Source organism: Chiloscyllium plagiosum, unplaced genomic scaffold (genome assembly GCF_037043375.1).
Source record: "Chiloscyllium plagiosum isolate Xiang-an unplaced genomic scaffold, Cpla_swu_hap1 HiC_scaffold_2, whole genome shotgun sequence".
Taxonomy (NCBI): Eukaryota; Metazoa; Chordata; class Chondrichthyes; order Orectolobiformes; family Hemiscylliidae; genus Chiloscyllium; species Chiloscyllium plagiosum.
The window spans coordinates 99,506,448-99,532,954 of NW_028270140.1; the positions used below are offsets into that span (position 1 = coordinate 99,506,448).

Genomic DNA, 26,507 nt, shown 5'->3' on the forward strand with positions numbered 1-26,507 from the left:
ATCTTTGGTTCCCTTCACTGCTCTATTGCCTTCAAGATTGGGTTGGGATATCTGGTCGGCATGGACAGGTTGGACCGCAGGATCTGTTTCCATGCTGTACATCTCTATGACTCTAAGAGGGAATCTCTTTCCCCTAAAGGGGTTTGCCAATATAACCAGAACCACTAAGCTCTATTTTGCAGTTCTCACCTCTGATAATCCTCCTGCTTTACGTTTCCAATTATGAAATAAGCCAAGCCTGTGAGATCTAGCAAGGCATTAATTAGAAGTACAGCTCCAAAGCTCCTCTGTCTTAGAGATTAATTTTTCCAAACCAAGATGTCACAAATTTAGTGCTCCCTTTTATAACTTTTGTTGGTAAATTAGAGACTCTGAATCTTCAACTTAAATATTTTTCACACACAGACTAAATTATCTATAACTTAAGCGCCCAGGGAACAAAAAGGACATTTTAACCAAGATTCATTCCAGTCCTCATCAAGTACAGATCATTTTCTCATGAGATTTCCATATTGAATCATTTTCCTCAAATGCAGCATTTCATTTCAAGATGGATGTTGGTTTGCAATCAGATATTTTACAGCTTCACTAATAGTAATGATATTTAAATAGTTTACCTTTGAAAATGCAATGCAACCATAAGATAACTTACAATGTGACCATTTTTTATATTCATAATTATTCCCCTCCAAAATATTGCTAGCATTCTGTAACCTTACTAATTAACAAAGCCACGTTGAAGTTAAAATTAAACAAAAATTTTATATAAAAGTATACAAAGCTACATTTTGCAAAATCCCTTTTGAACATTTATTAAATGAAATATCAGTATTTAACATTTTTGTGAAGATGTGTACCTCGGGTTATAGTTGGACAGAAAGAACCGGATAAATTCTAGGCAGATCTCAACAACAGCACTTCATCTAGAGGTTAAACGGCACTGAAGATGTCAACCAGTTGGAGAATGACACATTTGCAAAAACAAGAAATCAATCGGTTCGGCAAACCAACCAACAACTCAAAACATCACTACTCTCGCAAAGTATAAATCAAATACAAAGTTGAGTCAGGAAAAATGAATATCGAGCAATTGTTCGCTCACAGAGAAAGTCAGACATCACTTTCAGGGGATTTAGTTCTGCACAAACCCGAAACCTCCTTCCCTTTTAAAACTATCAATATTACCAACTATACAGGTGTCCTACTGAAGCACCACTCATGCTTTTTTCTAGAATCCAGGGCAGCCAAATGCACTTTAAATGAAAAACCATTAACAAAAACGTTTTAAGAGAAAAAAAACGCACAAAGTCTTGATCTTGTTTTTGTTAACTGAATGAGATAAATGAATTACACGAGTGAACTGAACGTATGAATTTGTTTAGTCACGGTACTGCTTCTCTAAAGCCAATATGTTTGACACTTCCTTGCCAATCAATATCCTAAATTCTTTCTTGATATGAAAAAAGACCTAATGATCATTCAGTGATGAATCCACATTTTTAACCTCAGTAAATACTCATGTTTCAGCGACTATGGCAATCAAAGCATTAAGTTTTTATTTGGTGTAGTGCAAAAAGCACTTCATCAGGTGATAATGTTTAAACTTGGTGGTGCTCATAGTTTTATCCATGTTTTGGTAAACCCTGGTTAACAGGTTACATAAATGATTAATTTGTTTTTAAAATCTTATCTTTTGGAAAAGAATCTTAAACTCCTTTTTGTTTAAAACTATGCTATAATGTGTAAATTATAATGAAGCAAAAGGCTTGGAAACACTCCATAACAACTGCGATTTTCTTTGGAACCAGGCCTGTAACTGGAAACTAGTTGCATTTGTTTATTATGACATAGCATATTAAATAGCTCCCTTTCCAATTCTAAGCAGGTTTCTTGCCTCCTTTAAGGTCTTCCGACACTATTTATTTTCTCAAGTAGGTGGCTAATATATTCACAAACATAAACTATGAAAGATGTGACCATGTAGTTTCACATGGCTTCCCTTTCCTCTCTGAGAAACTGCTCAATCTCTAGTGAGTTTGTTTTCCTTGTCCATGTCTCAGAAGGCAGAAAATGAAACCTATCACATGGGGAAATCAAGTGCCTAACTCCAGATGCACTACATCAAAGCTAAGCCACAAAGCATTAGATACAGCAAAAACCAGAAAAAGTAGCAAAGAATTGAAAATCAAGGGATAACCATCTAGCCAGCTGCTTCAGTTTTCAGTTCATTGAATTTGGAAAGTAGTTCACCCTAACGTGTGAGTGAATGAAGTGTTCCCATCTTGACACTTTACAGAAAAATGCATCTGTGCAACAAGTGCCTGAAAGAAGCAGTTAAAAGAAATTCAGCCAACAATAAGAAAGATATTTTCAGAGGCAAGTTGTCAACCATTAATTTGTCATCCATTGACATTGGTTTTATTTAATAAAATACATACCATGGATTTTCTTTTGACTAAAATATTTCATGAAAATATCATACAACCTACTGAATAGCTAAATTTTAAAGAAGAGCTACAAGGAATTCTTTCTGGACTGAAGTATCCTCTCTGAATTTGGCAAGGTCAAAGCAGTTCTCATTTTTTTTAAACACCAAAAGATATTTTAAACAAGTCATCTGCTTTGAAAAGGATATTAATTCTCTCAGACCCTTACTACACAATAAAGGTGAATTTTTCTTAATGGTTTGCAGTTGAAATGCCACAGTTTTTATCTCAACCTACAAGGTAATATTTGTCCAATCCAAAACTAAGGTATTCATCATATTTAATGCTTTAAAAAATTTACCTTATTTTAGGGAGATTTCCTTTTACTACATTCTTTGCTGGAATGCAAAATGTCTTTCAGAAAGCATATTAGAGGACCAAAATGAGGCTGAGTAAGGTTTTGAATTCCCAATGACAGTCTGATTAGGTAGCTAACCAATGAACTGTGATAGCTAAAGCAAGTTTAAGAGCTATTTCCAATCAAAGTTAGTCCATGACACAAATTCACAAATGATCATTTTCAATAAGAACAAAAAGTACAGGGCCAATAGAAGTAATATAAAATTTGGAATGATGAAACCCACGCAACATTGTTTTGTGTCACCATAGTCTTACCAGACCATAGGGACTGCTCTCTCATTAGAGAGAGAAGTGATTGGTGGTGATTTAACCTAAGGGCCACCAGACCTCAGGCAAGGGAAGAGGTTGAGAAGAAGAGTCCTTCATGAGAGAATTCACAACACAGAAATAAACTGTTATGAAGTTGTGGGTGTACTCTACCTTTAAGAGAGATAGAGTAACAGAACTACCTGACAGCACCAAGTGTTCTGAAAAAAAAAATAATATAACTTTTTGGTCCAGCAGTTAGTGGAGCTAGTTAACTGAAGACAAAAACAGATTTGAATCAGTATTAGGCCCCGAAAAAATACCAAACACCAATCAAGTTTGAATTTAGTATATTGACAATCTTAAGAGCCAATGACACAATCTGATGCTTTGGGGGGGGGGGGGTATAAGACCGGGGGAAATTGAACAGTTGGGAGGAGAACTGCCAAGCCAACAATATCTGCAAACTGCCCAGAGAATAACTCTCTTGAAGATACCTTTATCAATCAGTAATCTGTGAAGCAGAATCCCCAAGAAGAAGAAAGGATGACACGAATACAGAGAAGAACCAAAAGCTGTGTGGTTTTGAGATAAGAAGTTTTGTTATGTAAATATTATTCAGGAGTTTTATCAAACTAGAATTATAGAATGGAAGGTAAAATGTAAATTAGAGGAAGGAGTTGTAAATAGTTGTTAGTTAATTATTCTCTGTTACAGTTTAAGAAATAAAGTTGTTAATTTTTACTTTAAATAGTTCCTGGCCTCTCGATTTTTTACAGATTACTGCACAGGATAAATCTTTTCTGTGTTTCTGCTTTAAATTAAGCCGAAATGTTCACCCTGTGTCATAACACCATTCAGGAAAACTGGTCTGCACCAGCATTTATACTCTACATGAGCCAACCCTCTTCATCTAGCCTCCTCAGAACATCAGTTAGTTACAGCTGAAACTAAACATTTTGCCCTTCTTTGAGAACATTTCTGAATCAGCACAAAGAAAAAATTGAAGTCTGATATTGATAATGGAAATTACTGAGTAATGTTTTAAGAATTAGATAATCGCACATCATTTCAGATTCACATCAGTAACATTATATCTATCGCTGAAATATTTGCCAATAAAAAAACCCATTCTCCCAGTTGTTCCTCTTTGAACTGTCTAACATTGAGATGGTTCGAACTGTAAAACACTTTGCTGCTATACAATCAGGTTATCACATCAAATATGGTAGTTGGCATGCAATACATCCATTTGTAATATCACAGCAAATCAAAATATTATAATATTTTCAGAAAGACCTCCTCATATTTGCATCTCCTTTGTTCTTTCTTAAAAATGTAGATGATAAAAAATGCAATCAAAGCTGCTTTGTTTTATACCAATAAATTATATAGGTCTTGTTTGCAGTAGCATTGTGATACGAAGCTTAAGAACGATATATTATTTTATGCGATAAATTATAATCGCTGTCACAGATTCGCTTTGATACAAAAGGATGCTATTCAACCTATCAAGTATTTTGCCAACTCTCCAGAACATTCCAGTGAATCCCATTCTCTGTTGATCTGCAAGTTTAGTTAGCTCCACTACATGTTAATTTCCATTTATAATTATCAGTCATCTATGCTTTCACCACCCTAGTTGGAGAGGGCTACAAGTCATAACCAGTTTCATGAAAAAGGTCATCCTCAGATCCCTCTACATCTCATTTGAAACTTGTAAGTCTGTGTTCTCTACTCCTTATATAATCAGCTTACTGGAACAGCTTCTGTCATTATGTATTTCTGACTACATTAGCTGAACCCATCCTAATCTTGAACAGTTTCAAATCCCCAATCAATTTCCTTTGTTCCAAAAAGAACAACCAGAGACTCCAACCTAATCTTAAAGCACAGATCAACCAAAATAAATCATCTTTAGAAGGACCGCTGCAGACTACTCTGAAGGTGTGCCACTGATTTTTGCAAGGACAGGACAATGAGCAATGCTCATCATAACCCCACAAAATTCCTTCATCTTCTCAGTAAGCCACTCTGATTGCACCATTAAATGCATATTTCTATCTTGGTTACACAAAACTGCAAGATCTACATCTACATCTTCCAACCCATCTAACTAGCTAGTAGCAGATCAATGCTTCTCGAATTTGACTATATGCTCCTGTACATCTTTCATAATCTTACTGTTTATTTTGTTTCACTCACCTTGTGACTATAAATTTATGAAGATGGTTTGGGTCTCTTGCTAGTACCTCTATTTCTCTATCTGTATCATATGTTACAATTGCTTCCACAGCCTTCCAACAGACACAATTAAATAACTGATAAGAATAGGATTGTGGGATGCAAAGCTAAGGGGCAGATTAGATCCAAAATTAATTCAGTGGCAGACGCTTTAGTAACTAGATGCTTCCAGTAGAATTTGTTGAAAGTCAGCAGTGTGTTCTTTGTTGTGTGTTTAATATATATCAAAGTCTTGTGGGGCATAATAAAGAAATCTGCAAACGATATGAAAATTGGCCATGAGGTTGATAGCAAGGAAGAAGGGAAGATGTCAAAGGACTGGTCAGGTGGCGAGAAAAGTGAAAAATAAGATTCATTCTAGAGAAGAGTACATCATACACTTGGTGGCAGGGGTCATTATAAACAAGGTTAGTAAAACAAACAGTAAGATGTACAGGAACAGAATGACACACATATACCTACAGATCCCAGAAGGTCGCACTTCAGGTAGATTAGGTAGTCAAGAAAGCATATAGAATACACTATTTTACTGGAGTATAAAAGTACCAAGACTCTGCTAGACCTGCATAAAATACTCGTTAATTCACACTTAGAATGGGGTACAGAATTGTGGCCTCCATGTTATAGGAAGGATGTAATTAGACGAGAAAAAGAGTAGGGAAAAAGATTAAAAATAATTTAAACTGAGAGTCTAATGTAAAATCTAGAGAAAATTTAAAATCTTTGGAATTTATTTTTCCAATGCATCAAGTCTCAATGTAGAATTTGCAAATGCGAAGGGCATGTATCCAGAGCAATTAAGAAAACAAGCGGATGGCAATCCCCCAAAAATCTACTAATACAGCAGAAACCAGCTGTAAGGAGTTCTCTAACATGACAATAAATACCAGGAAGTGGTTAACTTACTTTTCAGAATTCCATCGTTTGGAGATGCACAAGTGAAGTCCTTCAGTTAATCCTTCTCCATTTCAAAGCACAAAGCTGTCAGACCAGTATAATTCTTCTCCCATTGAAAAGCTAGTGTTCACTGGAGCTGCAGAATTAATTAACAGAACTGATTAGAAGCAATGATTTCTGCTAATAGTTACTTTTCCTGCTGAGAGTAACCTGGTGGAAAAAAATGCTAATAATGCAAGATTATTTAAAATACTGTTCAACAGTTACCAATATTGTCCATTGTGATTCTAACTGACCTAAAGAAAATGTAAAATCTTTCTGAATAATCATAAATAGGCTGATATTCTAGTGTATAATAATTCTGATATAAAGCATTCAGTAATCAGTCTATTCCTTGTGATTATCATCTTCATCCTTTATCATCTGCATTAAAATGTTTTTCACTCCTGCTCCCCAGCCAGTCCTCTCAGGCATGGACAACAATATGCACAACTCATACCAAGAGAGAACACGTGGATTTTTAGCTCAAGGCATCTCCACCTCAAAGGCAGTTTGTCATAAGATGCAGCTCAACAAATCACATCAAACTTGCTTATGAAACTTTTCCTTTAATAAGCTGGCCTTCAAAAAAGGTTTTCACAGAATTTCAGGATTTATATTTTTAAGCCAGTTGAGAATGAATAATAAATTACCTTTAAAAAATTCAAACATATTTCATGAAAATGGCCCAGGTTTTGCTCTAGTAAGGCATCTCAATGTACACTTCAAATATGCACATATAGGTTTATAAAAATAACTTGTTCACAAAATCGCTTGAAATGAAAACTGCTCTGTGATGGCAATGAGGTATCAGAAACTTTTGTGAATAGCAAAATTAAGTGCATAACGAGTAATAAACAAAAAGAACTGAGAATGAGGGTACATTAGAGTGGGTCAATTCAATGTCAAATCAAGTACAGAAGAAAAACAGAGAGAGAGAGAAAGACTAGATTTAGAAAGAAAAAAAGGAAAAGCAAAAACATCTATAATTTACATTTTAACATTTTTAATATCGCTGGTAATCAGAACAAATGAGACTTCACAGATACACCAGTTGTGTATTTACTGCATTACTTAAATTTAGTAGTGAATTTACAAGGCAAATGTGAAAATACAATAACTCTAATAGTGGCAATTAAGAGTTTTATTAATGTGCAGATTGGCCAGCAATCTGTTTGCAATTAATGCCCCTGCCTCGTTACTAGTTACTAACTGACTGCAAATGAGTAACATGCTATATCACTTATTTGGGGAGAAGGTGAAATCTGCAGATGCTGGAGATCAGAGCAGGAAATGTGTTGCTGGAAAAGCGCAGCAGGTCAGGCAGCATCCAGGGAACAGGAGAATCGACGTTTCGGGCATAAGCCCTTCTTCAGGAATTCCTGAAGAAGGGCTTATGCCCGAAACGTCGATTCTCCTGTTCCCTGGATGCTTACTGACCTACTGCGCTTTTCCAGCAACACATTTCCAGCTATATCACTTATTTCTTCAGCAAAATCTGAGCCAGTACGCAACTAGATTTTTTTTAAAACCAAGAATTGGTAAACTTAAGTGTAGAATAAAATTATACAGTAAAAAGCAGAGTATTTCAAGCTCTTGACCAAAACGTACTATATTAAGTAGGATACATTTTAACATTACACATATGGCAACCAAAAGAACAGATTAAGATGAAGCTCCTCTATTGGTGAGAAAAAGAGATATTGGAAGTATTTCTTAATCAAAGGAATTTCAAAGATATTCTCAATGAGGAGGTGCCAGTTTTGGACTGGGGTGGACAAAGTTAAAAATCACACAACAGGTTATAGTCCAATGGGTTTATTTGGAAGCATTAGCTTTCGGAGTGCTGTTCCTTCATTGTATAGTTGTGCAGCAGAACTGCAAGACACAGAAATTATAGCAAGAGATATTCTCCACACTGTACTTAATTCAACGGTGGCTCAAGATTCTTCTTAGAGGAAGTATAAAAGGGAACGACAGTCAATATGCAGTTGAGGTAGGCTCGTCACCAAATCTAAATGCCTGACTACTGTTTAATACCTTCTTGGGTATCCTGTTAAGTGAAATTGGTAACGACTCTGCAATGCAAGTTGCTTCAAAGACCAATCTAGCACAAATGTAGCATCTCAACTGACAGGAGCATAAATGGAACAGAATAAAGTGGCAAAGATGATCTGCGATGGCAAAGCTGAAGCCAGTCTTTTGAACTGCATGTTTCCGAATATGGAAACAGTGTAACTTCAGAATGTGCAAGTAGAGAAGGAATGAATCACCAGCAGGTAGTAAAGGAAGATAAGACAGGTGTCGCAGAAGTCCTACAGCGCATTTCACCCTCCATATTCAGATCTGGTTGATGACAGCAATGATTTATCATGGGATTGTACAGCTAGCAGGGCAGTTGGTTGCCTCTGGGCCACAGGCATGAATCCAGGATTTTGTGACATCCTTATTAGGGAGATCACATGAGTGGCTATAAACCACACTGGCGAAGGTGAATAGCCAGTGCTGTGGTTCATTTCGGTACCAATGACCGACTCTGAAGAAACACAATACAGAACACAACAGGTGGGGTGGGGGTAGTAAAGGATGCTAATGGAGCAAGTTGAGGATTATTAGCAGAACCATACATTCTGGTCATGCACCTGCAATCCCCCCCACCCCCCACCCTAGACATGATTACCCCCACCTAAGACATGGGCCATCTGAACACATTCCTAAACTTCAGAATCAGCGAATACTTTACTCCAGTCCTCTGTCTCCATCCTTCCATTTAACAAAATGAAGGCTGCCAAAATCAAGCCCTTCACTTCATTGAAGTCCCTTGGTTCTATCCAATCTAACTCTCGGGAGACCTGCTCGAGTTGGCAGAGAAGGCTACCAGCATAGCAACCCAAAGGTATACCAGCAGCATCAAGAAGAAACATCTTAATAGCCTCCCAATTGCTTTCTCATGAGTAGGGGACAAATGCCATCCCAAGCAGAAAGGGTACAGGATCCAAATCTGGCCCGGGATAATGAACCCCAAGAGCGGTAAGCTAAACTGTACTACTGAAGGGCCAACTTTAAAGCAGAGATAGTTGAATACAATCAAGTCACATTCCCAAGAATAGAGAAGACAAACAAATCCAAAACTCCCGGGTTGACAAAGAGATAGAGGTCTGATGTGACACTATCTTTATACATTGCTAAAAGGAAATTACAAGTTAAAGCTTTTCATCTGGCAAATCAGATATAGGACACAAGAAACAGACTTTAGAAAAAAAACACAGCATGTAAATAAAGTGCTGATTGGTTAGGCCATCATTCAGATAGCGATTTAGCAAGAACAGTGAACTGTCAATTTTAATCCCCAGACATGGTAGGCAAATTCATTTTGAAACTCTTTCTTGAAAGACACCAAAAGAATCCAGGCCTGAGAGATGTCCACTACTCCACTATCCCCTAAACTGATGACAGCATTGAGGTTAATGTGGTGTACACACATTTCAAAAAGAAGTCTGATGAACAGATACAGAAAAGGCTTCTCAGCAAAGCTAAGGGCCATAAATTAAAGGACAGTGCAGCAAGAATAGAGTGTCAGAGAGTAGAGGTGAACACTCATTTTCTTTGAACTGGAGGAAAATATATTACAGTATGTGGTTTCCCAGGGATCAGTACCAGGTTTGGTTGTTCTATATTAAGGACAGAGACCTCAGAGTACACAGCACAAATTCCAAAATGTTACCAATGACAAAACCAAGAGAAAAACAGCAATAGACACTGTGACAGAAAAACAGGTTTAGAAGGGTGGAAAAGTGGCAGATAACATTTTCATGCAAAGACGAGCAAAGTGATGCATTTTTAGCAGGAAAACTGAACCAGGTACTATAAGCTAAAATGTGCAATTCCAGTTACCATTGTAATACACCAGTGTTACTATTTTATGGTTGAATTCCACGATTGTACATATCCAACGAGGTAAAGAAAAGAAAGCCCAAAGGAACAGCCAGTCATCAGGTCAATCTGATATGATGCACTTGGTAAAAATCATTCTACACAGATAGCTACCTCTTCAGTCAGACAAAAACCCAGAAGCTGCATTAAACTGGAAATGAATCAATGAACCACTGGCAATGATGGACAAGCCATCATCACATCACTTAAACACAAACTCCGGATGAGGAGTAGAATTCTATGTACATAGAAACATACTTCATATTGTGGGGGTTTTTTGGCATGTGATTGAACATATAGCAATTCAAACAGCCCAATCTGAGACAGTGATTAGTGCTGGGACTCAGTGCATTGATAAAGAATCCAGTCAAAATCAGTCTGATCTTCCAGAACCAAGTAAGAAGCAGCTAAGTCCATTAAACCACTCAACTGTTAAAACAGGATACAACCTGGTGCGCCTTTCTTTTTACGGAAAAGCATTTTTCATAAACCACTGCACCTGTGTTCCAAGAAAGACATTAACAACAAGTAATCATTGTTACAAGACTGTTGAAAGTACTGCTTCGATGAGATTGACTCTACCACTTTTTTAAGCCAAGATCTGTGACAGGATACTTGCAATGGTTTAATGTCCACGAGTAAGGCTGCACAGAGTAAAGTTTCTTCTGTATATTCAGGTTATTGCATTGTTCATTAATTCAATCAACAGGAAACAGAACTTTAACACACTTGAGCATTAACCCTATTAATCAGAGTGGAAATAGCTATTGTCATCCATGCTGAAGTGCCTCACGGAGCTCCATCTACAAATCGTCAGCAAATTAAACTCAATCAGTCTATTTAATGCTCATTTCTTTGATGTGTGATTGCGAATATAACATAAAACTCTTCTAAAACACAATGCATCTTTAATATATAAACATCATAAAGTTTAAAAATTGGAAATCAAAGTCATCAGGTACATAAGTGAACATTATTTCCCATGCCATTATTAAGGAATTCCACTTTCTCTATTTAACATTTTCCATGGATGAGCAAGACATATTTATAACACATTCTTAGAACTGCTCGTTATAAACAGTTTACTCTTTAGTTGATAAATTATCCATGACTACCTCAGATCACTCATCTGACATGGGTTGGTGCTTTGCACTAGATTTTGTGTCCAACCAGGGAAAGACTATGTTCTCAGTGTGACAACAAGCACATTCCAAAATTACTTTCAACATAACAGAGGGAAAAAATGTTATGTCTCAGAGTTAGTAGGTCAGTCCGTCTTAAAAAAAATGCATGATATCATGAGTTTATCATGCTATTTAACCAGAGGTTAGAGGGGTTTCAGACTCCATTTTAACTGGCATCACTTGAAGCATGAAAAGCTGATAGAAGTATGCTATTTTAAATAACTGAACAACTTGATGTTAGCCCAGACACACAAGTGCCTGTGAATCTAATATCTGCATGTATTAGTGAGCTGTAATAAATGGTTGCTGAATCTTTCAATACCACATTATCCACTGATTTATGTTATAAGGGATAACATAAACATTGCCACATTGAATAGAGACATGCTGCTGGAGGCAAGGCAAAAACGTCACCTTCCACCACTCACGTTTGTTACCTTCTTTCTCATTTCTGGTTTTCTCATTTTTTGTTTTCGCATAGTAAAAAAAGAATAAACACATGCATATAAATATTAAAAATAGGAAAGAAAGTAGATTTGGCTCTCTAGAGCCGGTTCTACCATTCAGTGGGATCATGGCTGATCTATTTGTGCATCAGACTCTGAGAAGAAAAGGTACCTCATCCCTGTCTTGAAAAGGAAACCTCTCATTCTAAATTTGGTCCTTTTTTTGAGTCTCCATCATAACAGGAAACATTTTCCTGGTATCGCCCTATCAAGTACCCTCAGAACCTTATATATTTCTTTCTTCTAAACTCCAAAAGGCTACACCATCCAACCTTTCTTCACAAGATAAAATCTTCATCTAGAAGTGTGTCAGGTGAACCTTCTGTGAACTGCTTCTATAGTAATCACATTTTTTTTCACACAAGGAGATCAAAACTGTACATAGTAGGCCAGATGTCTCGCCAATGACCTGTATAGCTGCAGAAAAATCCCAAGTATTATACTTCTAATCCAACCCCCTTGCAGCAAACAACAACATTCCATTCACCTTCCTACAATCACTTGCTGTACTTGCATACAAACCTTCTGACTTATGTACCACACCCCAGGATCTGTACCACTCTCTCTCGTTTACATAGTATATTGCCTCCACTCAACCAGTTGTATTATGGTGTATATTATTGGTTTCTGACCATAAAGGGATAGCCAGCATGGCTTTGTGAGAGGGAAGCTTAATTGAGCTTTTTGACGAAGCAACCAAAAAAAATTGTCTACTGCTCTGCCGTCATCAATGTCAAAGGCTTTACTGTAAATCCATGGAGACAATGTTCCGCATGGGAGAATGATTAGTAAAGTTAGATTACATGGGGTTCAGAGAAACCTTGCCAATTGGATATAAAATTAGCTTGACATTAGGGGACAGAGAGGATAGTGATGGAGGTGGAGGGTAGTGATGGAGGTGAAGGGCTGTTTTTCAGATTGGAGGCCTATGACGAGCAGTGTTCCACAGGGATTGGTCCACAAGTGTTAGTCATTTATATAAACAATTTGGATGAGAATTCAGGAGGCATGATTTGCAAGTTGTGGATGACACCAAAATTGGTGGTATAGTTGGCAGTGAAGAAGGTTATATCAGATTACAAAGGGGACTTGATCAACTGGACCAATGGGCTGAGGAGTTTAATTTTGCTAAATGTGAGATATTGCATTTATGTAAAATGAACAAGGGCAAGACTTATGCAATTAATGGCAGGGCCCTAGGTAGTGCTGTCAAACAGAGAAACCTAGGGGTTCAGTTACATAGCTCTTTGAAAGATGTTTCACAGGTAGGATGGGTGATTAAGGTGTCCACCACGCTTGCCTTTGTTTCTCAGATCATTGAGTAAAGGTGTTGGGACATCGTGTTGATGTTGTACAGGACATTGGTGAGGCCACTTTTAGAGTACTGCATACAATTTTGGTTGCCTTGCTATATGAAGGACATTATTAAATTGGACAGGGTTCAGCAAAGATTTACCAGTACGTTACTAAGACTGGAGGATTTGTGTTATAGGGAGAGGCTGGATAGACTGGGATCTTTCTCACTGGAGCATAGGAGGTTGAGAAGTGACCTTACAAAGGATTATAAAATCATGAGGGGAATAGAGAAGATGAATAGCAAATGCCTTTCCCCTAGGGTGGGGCAGTTCAAAACTAGTGGGCATATTTTTAAGGTGAGGGGAGAAAAATTTAAAAGGAACCTGAGGGATAATCTTTTCACCCAGAGGTTGGTTCTTACGTGGAATGAACAGCCAGAGGAAGTCATAGATGCAGGTATAGTTACAACATTGAAAAAACATTTTAACAGATACATAAATAGGAAAGATTTAAAAGGATTGAGTCACACACAGGCAAGTGGGACTAGTTTAGTTTGGGAAACTTGGTCGACATAGACAAATTGGACCAAAGGGTCTGTTTCCGTGCTGTATAACTCGATGATTCAATGATCATGTTCTATGGAAATTTTACATTCCATCTGTCAACAAGGGAAAGGATGTGTTCCTAAAATAAATGTATATATACTTAAATCTGAATGCAATGGCAGATTTCTAATTATTAAAGCACACAAGTATCATCACATGCTTTCAAATGTTTGTCCCCTCATCTTGCCTCCAAATCTATTTTCATCATTTCCTTGTTCAGTAGATAGGGAGTTAATATGAATCAGTGAAAACAAATCCATAAAAGATTAGGTTTCAAGATGAATTTTTGACTTTAATACAAACTCAGCTGTTTTGAAATGGGGAACAAAGAAAAACACATTTCACAAATGATCTTTCCAAAATTTAACCAGATTCTTATTCGCAATTTTAATCATTAAGTACGCTAATAATTAAAACATATCTGTAGAAACAATCTGTTTTCTAAAATAGTCTTAATAGCTCTTTTTAACTTTTTCTAAAACAAAAAGTGACTGTGTACAGTCAATGGCTTTACTTCGAAGTTCTGGCAGCAGGAATGGAGCTAATGTTTATTTAAGAAATATTATTAACAAAATAAGTAATTCAAACATTTAAGAGCAACTCACGTATAATTGATTTGAGGGCAGAACTCAAGAATATTTTTTTCAAACTATCTTCTGGAAGGTTGATCTCTGTATCCCCAACTTGAGTGGTTAAGAGGTCCAGCACAAAAACCTGCACTAGGCTTCCTCATCCCAAACTTTCCAAGCTCTATGGTTTGAGAGCAGAATTGATGGCAACTCCTCCAAGACCAAATAAAAAGCTTGAATGTGAATTTTAGTTTTAGCCAAATGGCACTTATCCAATTGAAAATCCAGACAGAGCTTTTGTGAAAAGTTTTCATTTCAGTGCCTACGCCTTTTGGAAAGCAGTAATGGATCAGGTTTTACAGATTCAAGTTATCTTAGTGGAGCTTTGGACAGAGACTTTTCAAATACAACAGGTGCAGCTGCATATGAAACATAGATGCTCTTGTGATATATGTCAATTCAGATGGCCCCCAGCTGAAATGTTGATTCTTCATTCTCTTTCATAGGTACAGTCACATTAGTCCAACCAGGCCATAGGGCTGCTCTGAGAGAGAGAGAGAGAGAGAAAGAGAGAAAGAAAGAAAGAAAGAAAGAGAGCAAGAGAGAGAGCGAGAGAGAGCGAGAGACAGACAGACAGACAAACAAGAGTGGTGGTGGTTTAACCTGAGGGTTAGGTAGCCTGAACTCCATTAGTCACTGGCTGCCATCCTGAAACTGATCCCTTTATCCCCACTCTATGTCTTTGCCCAGTCAGCCAATCCTCTATCCATGCCTGTACCTTATCCCTAAAACTATGGGGGCTTATTTGGCTGCTACCTGTGTAACACCTTGTCAAAGGCATCCTGGAAGTTCAAATAAATCATGTCAACTGGAGCTCCTTTGCCTAACGTGCTCATTACCTCAAGTAATTCTAACAGATTTGGATGCATGTTTGTTTGCTAAACTGGAAGATTCATTTTCAGATGCCTCATTACCATACCAGTAACATCAGTGAGCCTCTGGTGAAGCACTGGTGTTAGTGACCCACTTTCTACTTATATATTTAGGTTTCCTTGGATTGGTGATGTCATTTCCTGGGTGACGTCACCAACCTAAGGAAACCTAAACACATAAGTAGAAAGCGGGTCACTAACACCAGTGCTTTACCGGAGGCTCATTGATGATGCTACCTAGTATGGTGATGAAAAGTCTGAAAATGAACCTTCCAGCTCAGTGAGCAAACTTACATCCAGAACCTCAACCTGAGGTACAAATCTTCCCAAAACTCTCTAACAGATTTATCAAGCATGATGTCCCCTTGGTGAAGCCATACTGACTATCGTATTGTGAAAAATTAGAAAGGTAACAGATTCTAAACAAACAAATATGGGACAGGTTGAAAAAGAACAAAATGGATCTGGGCAGAGTTAAAAACAAGTACAATTAAATTAGTTGTTACTTTTAAATCAGAGATAGTTTTTTTTAGCAAAGGTGTTAAGAGATATGTAGCAAAGTTGGATATATGGAGATCGGCCACATATCAGCCATGATCTCCGTGAATGTCAGAGCGGGCTCAAGGGGCTGAGTGCCCTACTCCTGTTCATGCTTCTAAATGATACAAGGCCAGTGAGGGGATGACAAATAAAGAAACAAGAGTGCGATCGGCTGAATGATGGGCATGAATCAGTCCAGCACCTACCTTTCACAGTGCTATGCACAAAGCTGCTTCCAGCACAGCAATGGTGGGGAAGTCACGTGATGGAATGTTAATGGTCGACACTTAATCACAAACAACCTGTCTATCAACACTCAGAACCACTGGCTCAAAGTCTCATTGTAGATTTGATCCAAAAATGGACAAAGAATTCAATTCAAGAGGCAAATTGAGAAGAACTAAAGTTGCTGTCAAAGCAGCATTTGACCAAATATGGCACCAAGGAGGCATTGTAAATAGTTACCAGAAAATGTACCAAAGGAAGATAGCTGCCAGATCAACTGCGTTTTTCCAGCATAGTCTATTTTTGTTTCAGATGGTTTCTAACAACAATAACTATCTATTTTGACTCCAAAACATCATATCAAGTAAAGGTTCTAGGCTTAAGTTATTTCAGCTGTTCATCAATGACCTTCCCTCTATCCTAAATCAAATGTGGGATATTAGCTGATGCTTGTAAATTGTTCATTTTCATTCATAACTCACCGTTGTTCAACACTCTGGCTTGGGCTGACAGGTTATATACATATTATACAAATGTCAAGCAATGAATATCTCCAAAGAAAACAGCCATGAAGTTAAATGTCCACAAATTTAGCCAGGACAATCAAGAGTGTACCATAAACTCTTGGTCTTACCAATGAATTAAACAAATACTTACTTCATAAACCAAAGTGATGTACAGCATAACTCACAGCACAGCTGCTGACAGATATCATTTCTGTCCCTGAACAGCATCCATAGTGTCCAAATAGCAAATGACACCAAGCTAAATTACATACCTTTCATCTTTATGATGCATTTATCCATGTGAACGTGTAAAAGATTCAAAATGGAAACCAGAAATAACCAATAATGCATGGAACTGAAGAATTTTCCTAATTTATTATTGATGTTTTCTGTATACAGCTAGTGCTAGAAATTTTTCAAACAGCCTAAACTCAGCTTCTATCATACATTAAGAACACTGTTTTCAAATGGCTGAGCCCAATGCATTAAGTCCAATTGAAGATTGCTGCAAAAGAGCTTTAAAACATACATCATTGCTATCATAGTGTCAGTAATAATGGAGATTTCCTAACAGCCCAATTCACTACATTAAAAAATGTGATGTAATAAGGATAAATAGACTTCAACTATGCTACACTGAGTATCAACTGAAAGATCCAACCCACAGTGTTAGTCTTCAGATTTTCCTTGCCTCAATGTTCTCAGTATGACAAAATCTCACCTTGATAAAAAATTCAATAAATTCACACTTCAGGTTTGTAAATCCGTAAATTAAACCAGAACAATCCCTTGTTCGCATACCACTGCGTTTATGGAAATCATCTCACTGAGGGCAGAAATTAGTGTTCTTATCTAATCCTTTAATGGCACTATGAGAAGCAGAAAATTTGTAAAATATTCGAGCATGGAGAACCAAGGTTTCGTAACATGCCAGAAAAAAAAACAAAAGATAGAATTAGCTGGTTAGTAACACAGACTTACTTATTGCTATATACCAACAGAAGCACATAAAAACATGTTAGCCAAAGACAGACTGCTTTCATATGGGCCACTCTGGATTAGTGTTTCAGATCAAAATAAAACATGCATCTCCTCATGTACTCTATTTTAAATCAAATTATCGCCACTTCACTTTCTCTCATTGCAAGTATACAATTTTACAAAGCCACTTATCTGGTCTTGTAAAGAATAAGAGAATCATTTACAGCAGAGGAGGCAGCCAATCAACTCATCTATTTTGTGCCAGCTCCCACCAGAAGAAACCAGCCAGTCTCACTGACCTGTTCAATCCCTGTAGTCCTGCAGATTTACAACTTTTAAATGCTGATCCAATTTCCTTTCAAAATCATTGTTTCTATTTGCACCCCTCACATGGACTTGTGATCCAAATAATTAGTATTTGCTGCTTAAAAATGTTCTTCCTCACATTCTCATTGCATCTTTTGCAGAAAGCCTCAAAACTATATCCTTATAATGAAAATAGGTCTTCCAACCTACCTTATCCAAAACTAATTTTGTACATCTTTATTAAATCCTCTCCAATCTCTTCAGCTCAAAAGGAGAAGGAACACAGCTTTTCTGAACTAACTTTGTGACTAAATATCCTCAACCCTGGAACATCTTTTCTACACTCTCTCAAGGACCCTTACATCCTTTCTAAAAATTGTGGTGACCAGAATGTGATGCTTGTATAGAACCAAAAAACCAATGGTCCTACCCATGTGGAAAACGATTAATTGCCAATCTAAAAAAATACCCATTATCCATGATTTACTGTTTTCTGTCCTTCAATCAATCCTTATTCAATTGGAAACAGAACTTCCCAGTCTACGAACAGATTTTTTTAAACTAGCCATTTATGTAGTGCCCTGTTGAGCGCTTTCTTAAATTTAGACAATTTGTGCTGCATTTCCCTTTCTTTCTGTTACTCCATCAAAAAATTCAATTTGATCAGTCAATCATGATCTGTCTTTTCCAAATTGGTGTCAGCTATCCTTAATTAACTCAAACCTAAAGCCAATAGAATGTAATAATTTACTGAGAAAGCAACAGAATACATAAGTAGGGGGAAGTAGACCGAAACATTCAAGATCCTGAGGAGTCTTAACATGGTGGATATAGAAAAGACTTTGCCTCTTCTAGGCAAATCTAGAACTAGGAGTCACTGTTCAAAAATCAGGAGTTGTCTACTTAAAATAACGATGAGTAGAATATTTTTTTCAAAGGGGTTGCAATTCTTTGGAACTCTGTCTCCACCACCTTTTCAGATAGTGTGTCTTGGAATATTTTTCAAGTGGAAGAGGATTGTTTCTTGGTAGCACACGGGGATATAAAGGTTATTGGGGTAGTCACGAATGTGGATTGAAGATTGCACTTAGATCCAATAAACTTATTAAATACCAGAGCAGGCCAAGGAGCAGGAGTAACTGAATGGCTTACTCCTGCTCCTTGTTCTTATGTACATTCACATGTACTTCTGTCTACCCTTTGATAATCTTCTCTGATTATTGGCACTACAACCTCGTTCAATGTTGAACTAATTGATGTATAGAGACTCAGACCGTCCTTACCTCCTTCTTTGACAAGATGTCACTTTAGCCCCTCTCCAAACCTCTGGCACTTTCCCACATCTCGGGAAATCTGGATGATCATGGCAATCCCTACTGTTATCTCCACTCCAACTAGCAAGATAGATGCAAGGCATTAGACAGATAATTTATATGAACAAAGAACAAATATAGGCCAGTTGGCCGTTTCAGCCTGCTCTGCCATTTATTAAATCATGGCTGATCTCATTTTAACCTCAACTCTACATTCACACATGCCCTCAATTAATCTTTCATCTCCTTTGTAATCAGGAATCTAAGTACCTGTGCCTTAAAAATATTTCAAGCTTTTGCATCCACTGCCTTTTGAGGAAGGGGACTCTAAAACCTCACATCCCTCAGAGAAGAAACTGTTTCCTCATCTCTGCTTTAAATGGATGCCCCTTATTTTTAAATGAAAACCCCCTCTAGTTCTAAATTCTCCCACAAGGAGAACCTTTCAACATCCGCTTGGTCAAGTCCCCATAGAATGTTATATGTCTCAATTAAATAATCTCTGTCTCTTCTGAACTCCAAGGGATACAGGCCAGGCCTTTCCTCACAAGGTTTTCCAGATTAATAGATAGAATGAGCAGTTTGCCCTATATACCCTACATATAGCTAGCCCTTCAAGTAACTCTGTCCTCTCAATTTTCACCGTATCCATTGCAAGTTATGTGACATTCTACATATTAGATTCCCGTTCCTTGGTAAACACAGACATAGTGTTTACAAAGTATTCAAGCCTTGTCTTGTTCCTCTCAATATACACCACCCTCTTTGTACCTAATTTGTCCCTTACCTGCTTATTATTTTTGGGTTGTCTTTTTGGTTGATTGACAAAGAGAGAATATGGCAGTCTTAGTTTATTCTTTATCTCTGTGCTCAATCTGTTGTTTTCGGTCTAGTTCTCAATCGAAAAGTTCACCTAACATGTATCATATAGCCTTTTATTTTGTTTCATCATAATCGCTATATGCTGCATGATGCATTGGGACCTCTTTTGGATCCCCCATTTTCACTACTGCCTTGAACTACATCACCACTTCCTTAAATATCACCAATTGTTCCATTACAGTTTCTCCTGACTGTATCTGGTTCCATTTTATCCTGGCTAAATGTTTTCTCATTGCATTGGAATTAGCCTTTGACCAATCTAGCTGCTCTGCATTATATCATTAATGCTTTCCTCCATTATCTATGATATGATGATTACTCTTACCCAAATGCTCCCCTAAGTACACTTGTTCCACCTCATTGCCCACACTAGATCCAGCAATGCATCCCTTCCAGTGGGCTGAAAAAGGAAATTCTGTTCACATTTCAGAAGCCCCTCCCCCATTACCTTCTACTCTAATATATCCCAATACATTATTAGATCATTAAAGTTAGCCAGTATCAACAACTAGAGTTCTTGCGTATCTAGTTCTATCACCAAAAAGTATTGCAGCAACTGTGGTCTCCATCTAAACTCCTTCATTCTTCCAACAATAGTAAATATTGACTGAATATTTGCTACTTAGTATCCTTACATTTGGGGTAGCACAGTGGCTCAGTGGTTAGCACTCACAGCACCAGGGACCCAGGTTCGACTATCTGTGCGGAGTTTGCACATTCTCCCCGTGTCTACATGGGTTTCCTCCAGGTGCTCTGGTTTCCTCCCCCTCCCACAGACCAAAGATGTGCAGGTCAGGTGAATTGGCCATGCTAAATTGCCCACAGTGTTAGGTGCATTAGTCAGAGGGAAATGGGTCTGGGTGGGTTACTCTTCGGAGGGTTGGTGTGGACTTGTTGGGCCGAAGAGCCTGTTTCCAAACTGTAGGGAATCTAATCTAATCTTACAATGTGAAGCTTAATACCAAGCGGAATGCTAATCACAGTGTGCACGATACCTATGCTAAAAGACGAACATACTCTGATGAAGAGATTGGACATAAAGTCAGATGAAGTGTTTTCCAAATTTGAAGAAAATAATAAAATAGGAGGCCACATATACCCTTTTAAGAGCCACAGGAAATTGCGCGGGCATAATAATAAATGATAGAATGTTCAAAAATAAAGAAAATGGCAGATGGAACCTACTGTTAGTAAACAGAGAGTGGTACGATTTGGTTTGTAAAAAAAAAAATCAGGTTTTTTTTACAAAGCCTAGCCAATGTAACAGGCAGAGAGAGCTTTAAAGCTTTAGGTCATGAAACAATAAAAACAGCACTGCAATTGTGTAATGTAGTGCACACAGCGGGTGTTGGAGGAAGCGAGCAGATCTGGAAAATAGTGTGCAGAGAGAAACAGTTAATGTCTAGAGTCTGTTCAGAACTGAAGGGGGCTGGAAAATGCTTGTTATGATGTTGTAGACAGAGGGGGAATTAAGAGCAAGGGAAACAGATAGTGAGGATGCCCAGAGCATAAACTAGAGGACAATAGGTTGAGGGCGACAGGAGAAAGATTTTAAAGGGAGTTGAGGTGTAACTTTTCTACCCAGAGGGTGCTGCATGTATGGAACAAGTTGTCAGACGAAGTGGTGGAGGCTGGTACAATTATAACATTTAAAAGGCATCTGAATGGGATATGAATAGAAATGGTTTAGAGGGATAAAGGCCAAAGGAGGTGGGTCAAGAGTGTGATGCTGGAAAAGCTCAGGTCAGGCAGCATCTGAGGAGCAGGAGAATCGGCATTTTGGGCTTAAGCTCATGATCAGGAAGAAGGCTTGTGGGCCGGGGGGTTGAGAGATAAATGGGAGGGGTGTGTGGCTGGGGTTGGGGGGGTAAGGTAGCTGAGAATGTGATAGGTAGGTGAAGGTGAGGAAAAGATGATAGGTCAGACAGGAGGAGCGGATAGGTGGGAAAGACAATGGACAGTGCCGAGTTGGAGGCTTGGGACTGGGATAAGGTGTGGGGAGGAGAAATAAGGAAACTGGTGAAATCCACATTGATCCGAAGTGGTTGCAGGATCCCAAGGTGGAAGATGAGATGTTCTTCCTCCAGGCATCGGCTGGTTAGGGTTTGGCGAATGGAGGCGGCCCAGGACCTGCATGTCCTTGGTGGAGAGGGAGGGAGAGTTGAAGTGTTCAGCCAAGGGGTGGTGGGGTTGGTTGGTGCAGGTGTCCCAGAGAAGTTCTCTGAAACTATCCGCAAGGTGGCGCCCTTCCGGGCCAAATGCAGGTAAATGAATCTAGATCAGACTGGGATACCTGGTCAGTGTGGATGAGTTGGACCAAAGGGTCTGTCTCCGTGCTGTATGACTCTGTAAATAAAGTCACACAAAAAGCTGTGTTTTATGTCAAACACTCTATAATATTAAAGTTGAGACATAATAATGAGCTTACATAAAACCTTTATAACACCATAATTGAAATACTATGTGTCTGTGTGTAGTTTTGACCTCCATATTATAGGAAGGATATTGAAAAGATACAATAGGAATGCTGCAGATATACCCTGTACTCAGATCCCTGAATACTCCTCTAGTTCTCAGAAGCAAACTCTGCAGCTTCTGTGACACAGGGCTTGCCCCTCAATCCAACCTACAAGAACTTAACAATATCTACACCAAGATGAAAGTTTTAATCTAAGATTGTTTAATGTATCACATCTCCATGACACTGGACTCCTTTGGCTATAAATTCTGTGAGCATGATCTTATTCTCCACAACCACCTGATGAAGGAGCGGCACCGTTAAGTGCTTGAAGGTTAAAAATCACACAACACTAGGTTATAGTCATACAGGTTTATTTGGAAGCACTAGCTTTCAGAGTGCTTCTCCTTCATCAGGTGATGTTGTGTGATTTTTAAATTTTATACACCTCAGTCCAACACCAGCACTTCCAAATCATTTCTCCACCAATGCCGTATGACCCACTGTGATTTGCTGTCTTCAGTACAGATTCCAGGATCTGGCAGTAATTTGTTCCTATCCTTAGTTTAGATGCTGACAAAGTAAAAATTCATACAAAAAAGATCAATGCAAATAACCAGTGATGATAGCCTGTGTTTTTAACATAGAGATCAAGCAAATGTTCTGTGATGTGTAAATTGACCAGCATGGAGCTCACTACAGCTCAAACCTATAAAGCTATAATTGATTGTACATGGGTGTCCTCCATTTACTAGGAAAAGTGAGGACTGCAGATGCTGGAGATCAGAGTCAAAAATTGCGTTGCTGGAAAAGCATAGCCGGTCAGGCTGCATCTGAGGAGCAGGAGCGTCGACATTTTGAGTATAAATTCTTCATCAGGAATGTGATTGAAGACCTTATGCTCAAAACGTCGACTCTTCTGCTCCTTAGATGCAGTCTGACTGGCTGTGCTTTTCCAACAAGACAATTTTTGACCCTGTTTTCCATTTACTCCTACTAGATAGAAATTACACACAAGGCCATTTTAAGCCACAAAAATGTTGTCCTTCAACAGCATTGTTCAAGAAAGAAGTGGATAAAATACAAATAGTATCCAATTTAAACTCTCTCTGTTTAATTAAAAGAAAGCCATCAGCATATATGGATATTGCAGCAAATTAATCGTTGCTCCATTTCTAAAAGGAAAATAAAGATTCTTGGACACTTCTTTAGCCATCTGCTTAGGCACAATGAAAAGGCCCATTGGTGATGTCTTGGCAGATCTTTTGTGCTTCAGGGATTTTCAATCATGCAATTGATAAATGCAGCTCGGTGACAATTCTCAACAACTGTGCTATTGTCCCTGTAAAGAGTTCTCCAGCAAAGAAAATGCAAACTCAGTTACTATTATCTGGTGTGAAAGGGTTCCCGAAACAGGAAACAAGCCTAAAGACGTGCAAGAAGATCACAGGCCAGTCTCAACAAGTTATACAGAGTGCTTTTGAAATCTGTGCACGCGCACATACACAGACAATATGTTCCCATGTTTTTGACTGAGAGTGTTCATGAAAAGAGGTACACTTATAGAAAAATGCCTTCTACTGCTTAACTCAAAATAATTTCTTACTAGACTTAAATCATATTTGAATGCTAGTATCTGTCAATATTAATATTGTATAAGAATCCTGAAGGGACAACAACCTGGCAGTTATTTTCATCACAATGTTTAAATCTGATATCATTTGCTCCACATGGGAAGAATTTAAAAAATGTTCTATTTATAATTTCCAATTTCTAAGACAAATAAACTGAGGAATATTTCAAGATGCATTAGAGGAATAGGAATGAATTAATAAGTTAAACAATGTTTCTTGATTAACACAAAAAAAACTCTTCATCCAAGGATGTTGAAGGAGGTTGCTATAGAGATGGTTGATGCATTAGTGATTATCTTCCAAAGTTCTATGGATTGCAAGGCAGCAAATGTCACCCTGCTATTTAAAAAGGGAGCAAGAGAAAACTCAGGGGAATGACCTGTTAGCTTAATGGAATGTTAGCCTTTATTAAAAGAGGATTTAAGTACAGGAATAGTGAAGTTTTGCTTTAATTGTATAGGAGCTTAGTTACACTGCACATGAGAAATTAGGAAGGATATTATTGTTATAGAGGGAGTACAGCAAAGGCTCACCAGACTTGTTCCCAGGATGGCAGACCATTTTATAAAGAGAGATCAGACAAACTGGGCCTGCATTCTCGAGAATTTTGAAGAACGACTGGTAATCTAATCGAAATTTACAAAAGACTTAAAAAGGGATAGACAGGATAGATGCAGGCAAGATGTTTCTCCTGGGACCTCTAAAACCAAGAGACAGTTTAAAATAAAGGTTCCCACTTAAATCCAAAGTGAGGTAATTTTTTTAAAACTCAGGCAACTGCGAACTATGGAGGCTCAGTCGTTTAATATGTTTAACAGATTTCTAATTAGCAGGGACATACAGGGTCATGGGGAGGGCAAGAACTGGAATCAGCTGGATTGGTTTTTAAACAAAAGTGATCACGCAGAGTCTATCCAGTAACATAATTGGAACATGATTCAGTGTAGAAATTGCAGCACCAAGTGATGTCAGTATAGGAGTTGGCACCTTTTTTCAATGTCAACCAAGCCTGTCCACAGACCTCAAATGCTCTTGGTGTGTCTTCCTCAAAGATCAGTTGCAGCTCAAACCAGGAGACTGTGGTATATTATCGAGGAATAGGGCCCTCTGGAGTTGAAATATTCATCCTGCCCCCAAGAAGCTGAATCCTATAAAGCTTTTGATTTGATTAATTACTATCATGTGTACAAGGTACAGTGAAAAGTGTTGTCTCCGTTTTTTAATGATTCATGCGGAAGGATTCCCAAATCCCTGTGCTGCAGTTTTCTGCAGTCTTTCTCTATTTAAATAATGGTTCCTCTATTCTTCCTAACATTTTCTCACATTATATTCCATGTGCCAAGTTTTTTTTTGTCCACTTTCTTAACCTGTTTGTATCCCTCCGCAGACTCCGTATCATCTTCACCACTTCCTTTCCCATCTGTTTTTAAATCACCTACAAATAAGATGATACTTATAGTATATGGCTTGGATTAAGAAAGTGAATCGATTAATTGTGGCCCCAAAACTGATCCCGGTGGCACCATTATGCCCCATCTTCTATTCGTTAATTGATCCTCTACCAATGCTAGTAACTACTTTCAGACACCATGGGCTCCAATCCTATTAAGTAGCCTAATGTGTGGCACCTTATCAAACTTTTCTAAAATCCAAATATATTATATCCATGGCTTCACCATTATTTATCTTGCTTGTTACCTCCTCAAAGAATTCTAGTAAATTAGGCAAAGATTTCTCCTTTGTGAAGCCATGCAATTCAGTTTGATTATATACATATTTCTAAATGCTGTGCTATTACAGAGGAACCTCAATTATTTCACATTCGATTATCTGAATTTTGGATTATCCAAACAAGATCGCAAGGTCCCGATGCTTGGCTAAACTATGTTATCCAACAGTCGATTATCCAAATAAAATACTCCCCGCCCATGTCATTCAGATAATCAAGGTACTTCTGTACATCCTTTGTATACAGATGTCAAACTAACTGGCCTAAAGTCCTGTCTAAAAAACAGAAAGGTATCAGTGCAAACTATTTTCCATTTAAAGTCATTCCCATGTAGATTTAACCATTGTTAGAAGAAGAAATGCAGAGACAAATTGATCACTTTTCCAGAAAAGCTTAACTTTGAGTATGGAGGACTACAAGAGCTACCACCAGTTTCTGATAGAAAAAACTAATTTGTGAAAAATTCAGTGACTAGATAGTTGGTTTTGTGGTAGCTTCCTGGGGAACTTTAAATAACTGAACCAGAGAATACTGTAACTTGACAGTAGCTATTCCAAACTATATAGATACATTTTCAAGTATGACGCCCTGCACAAAACGTTTTTACTCTTGGATAATCATGTCCATTAAAAATAA

The 26,507-nt window shown here is 37.9% G+C and overlaps 1 protein-coding gene across 3 annotated transcripts in view; it reads right to left on the minus strand.

Moving 5' to 3' along the window:
- Nucleotides 1-26,507, minus strand: part of rgmb (repulsive guidance molecule BMP co-receptor b) — a 191,389-nt gene that overhangs the window by 114,000 nt on the left and 50,882 nt on the right. For 2 of the 3 annotated variants that reach the window (XM_087998927.1, XM_087998929.1), the window contains exon 2: nucleotides 6,243-6,369. The exons of the other annotated variant lie outside the window; for it this stretch is intronic. The gene's annotated coding sequence lies outside the window, so the exon portion shown is untranslated. The remainder of the gene's footprint in view (nucleotides 1-6,242; nucleotides 6,370-26,507) is intronic. 3 annotated transcript variants of the gene reach the window in all.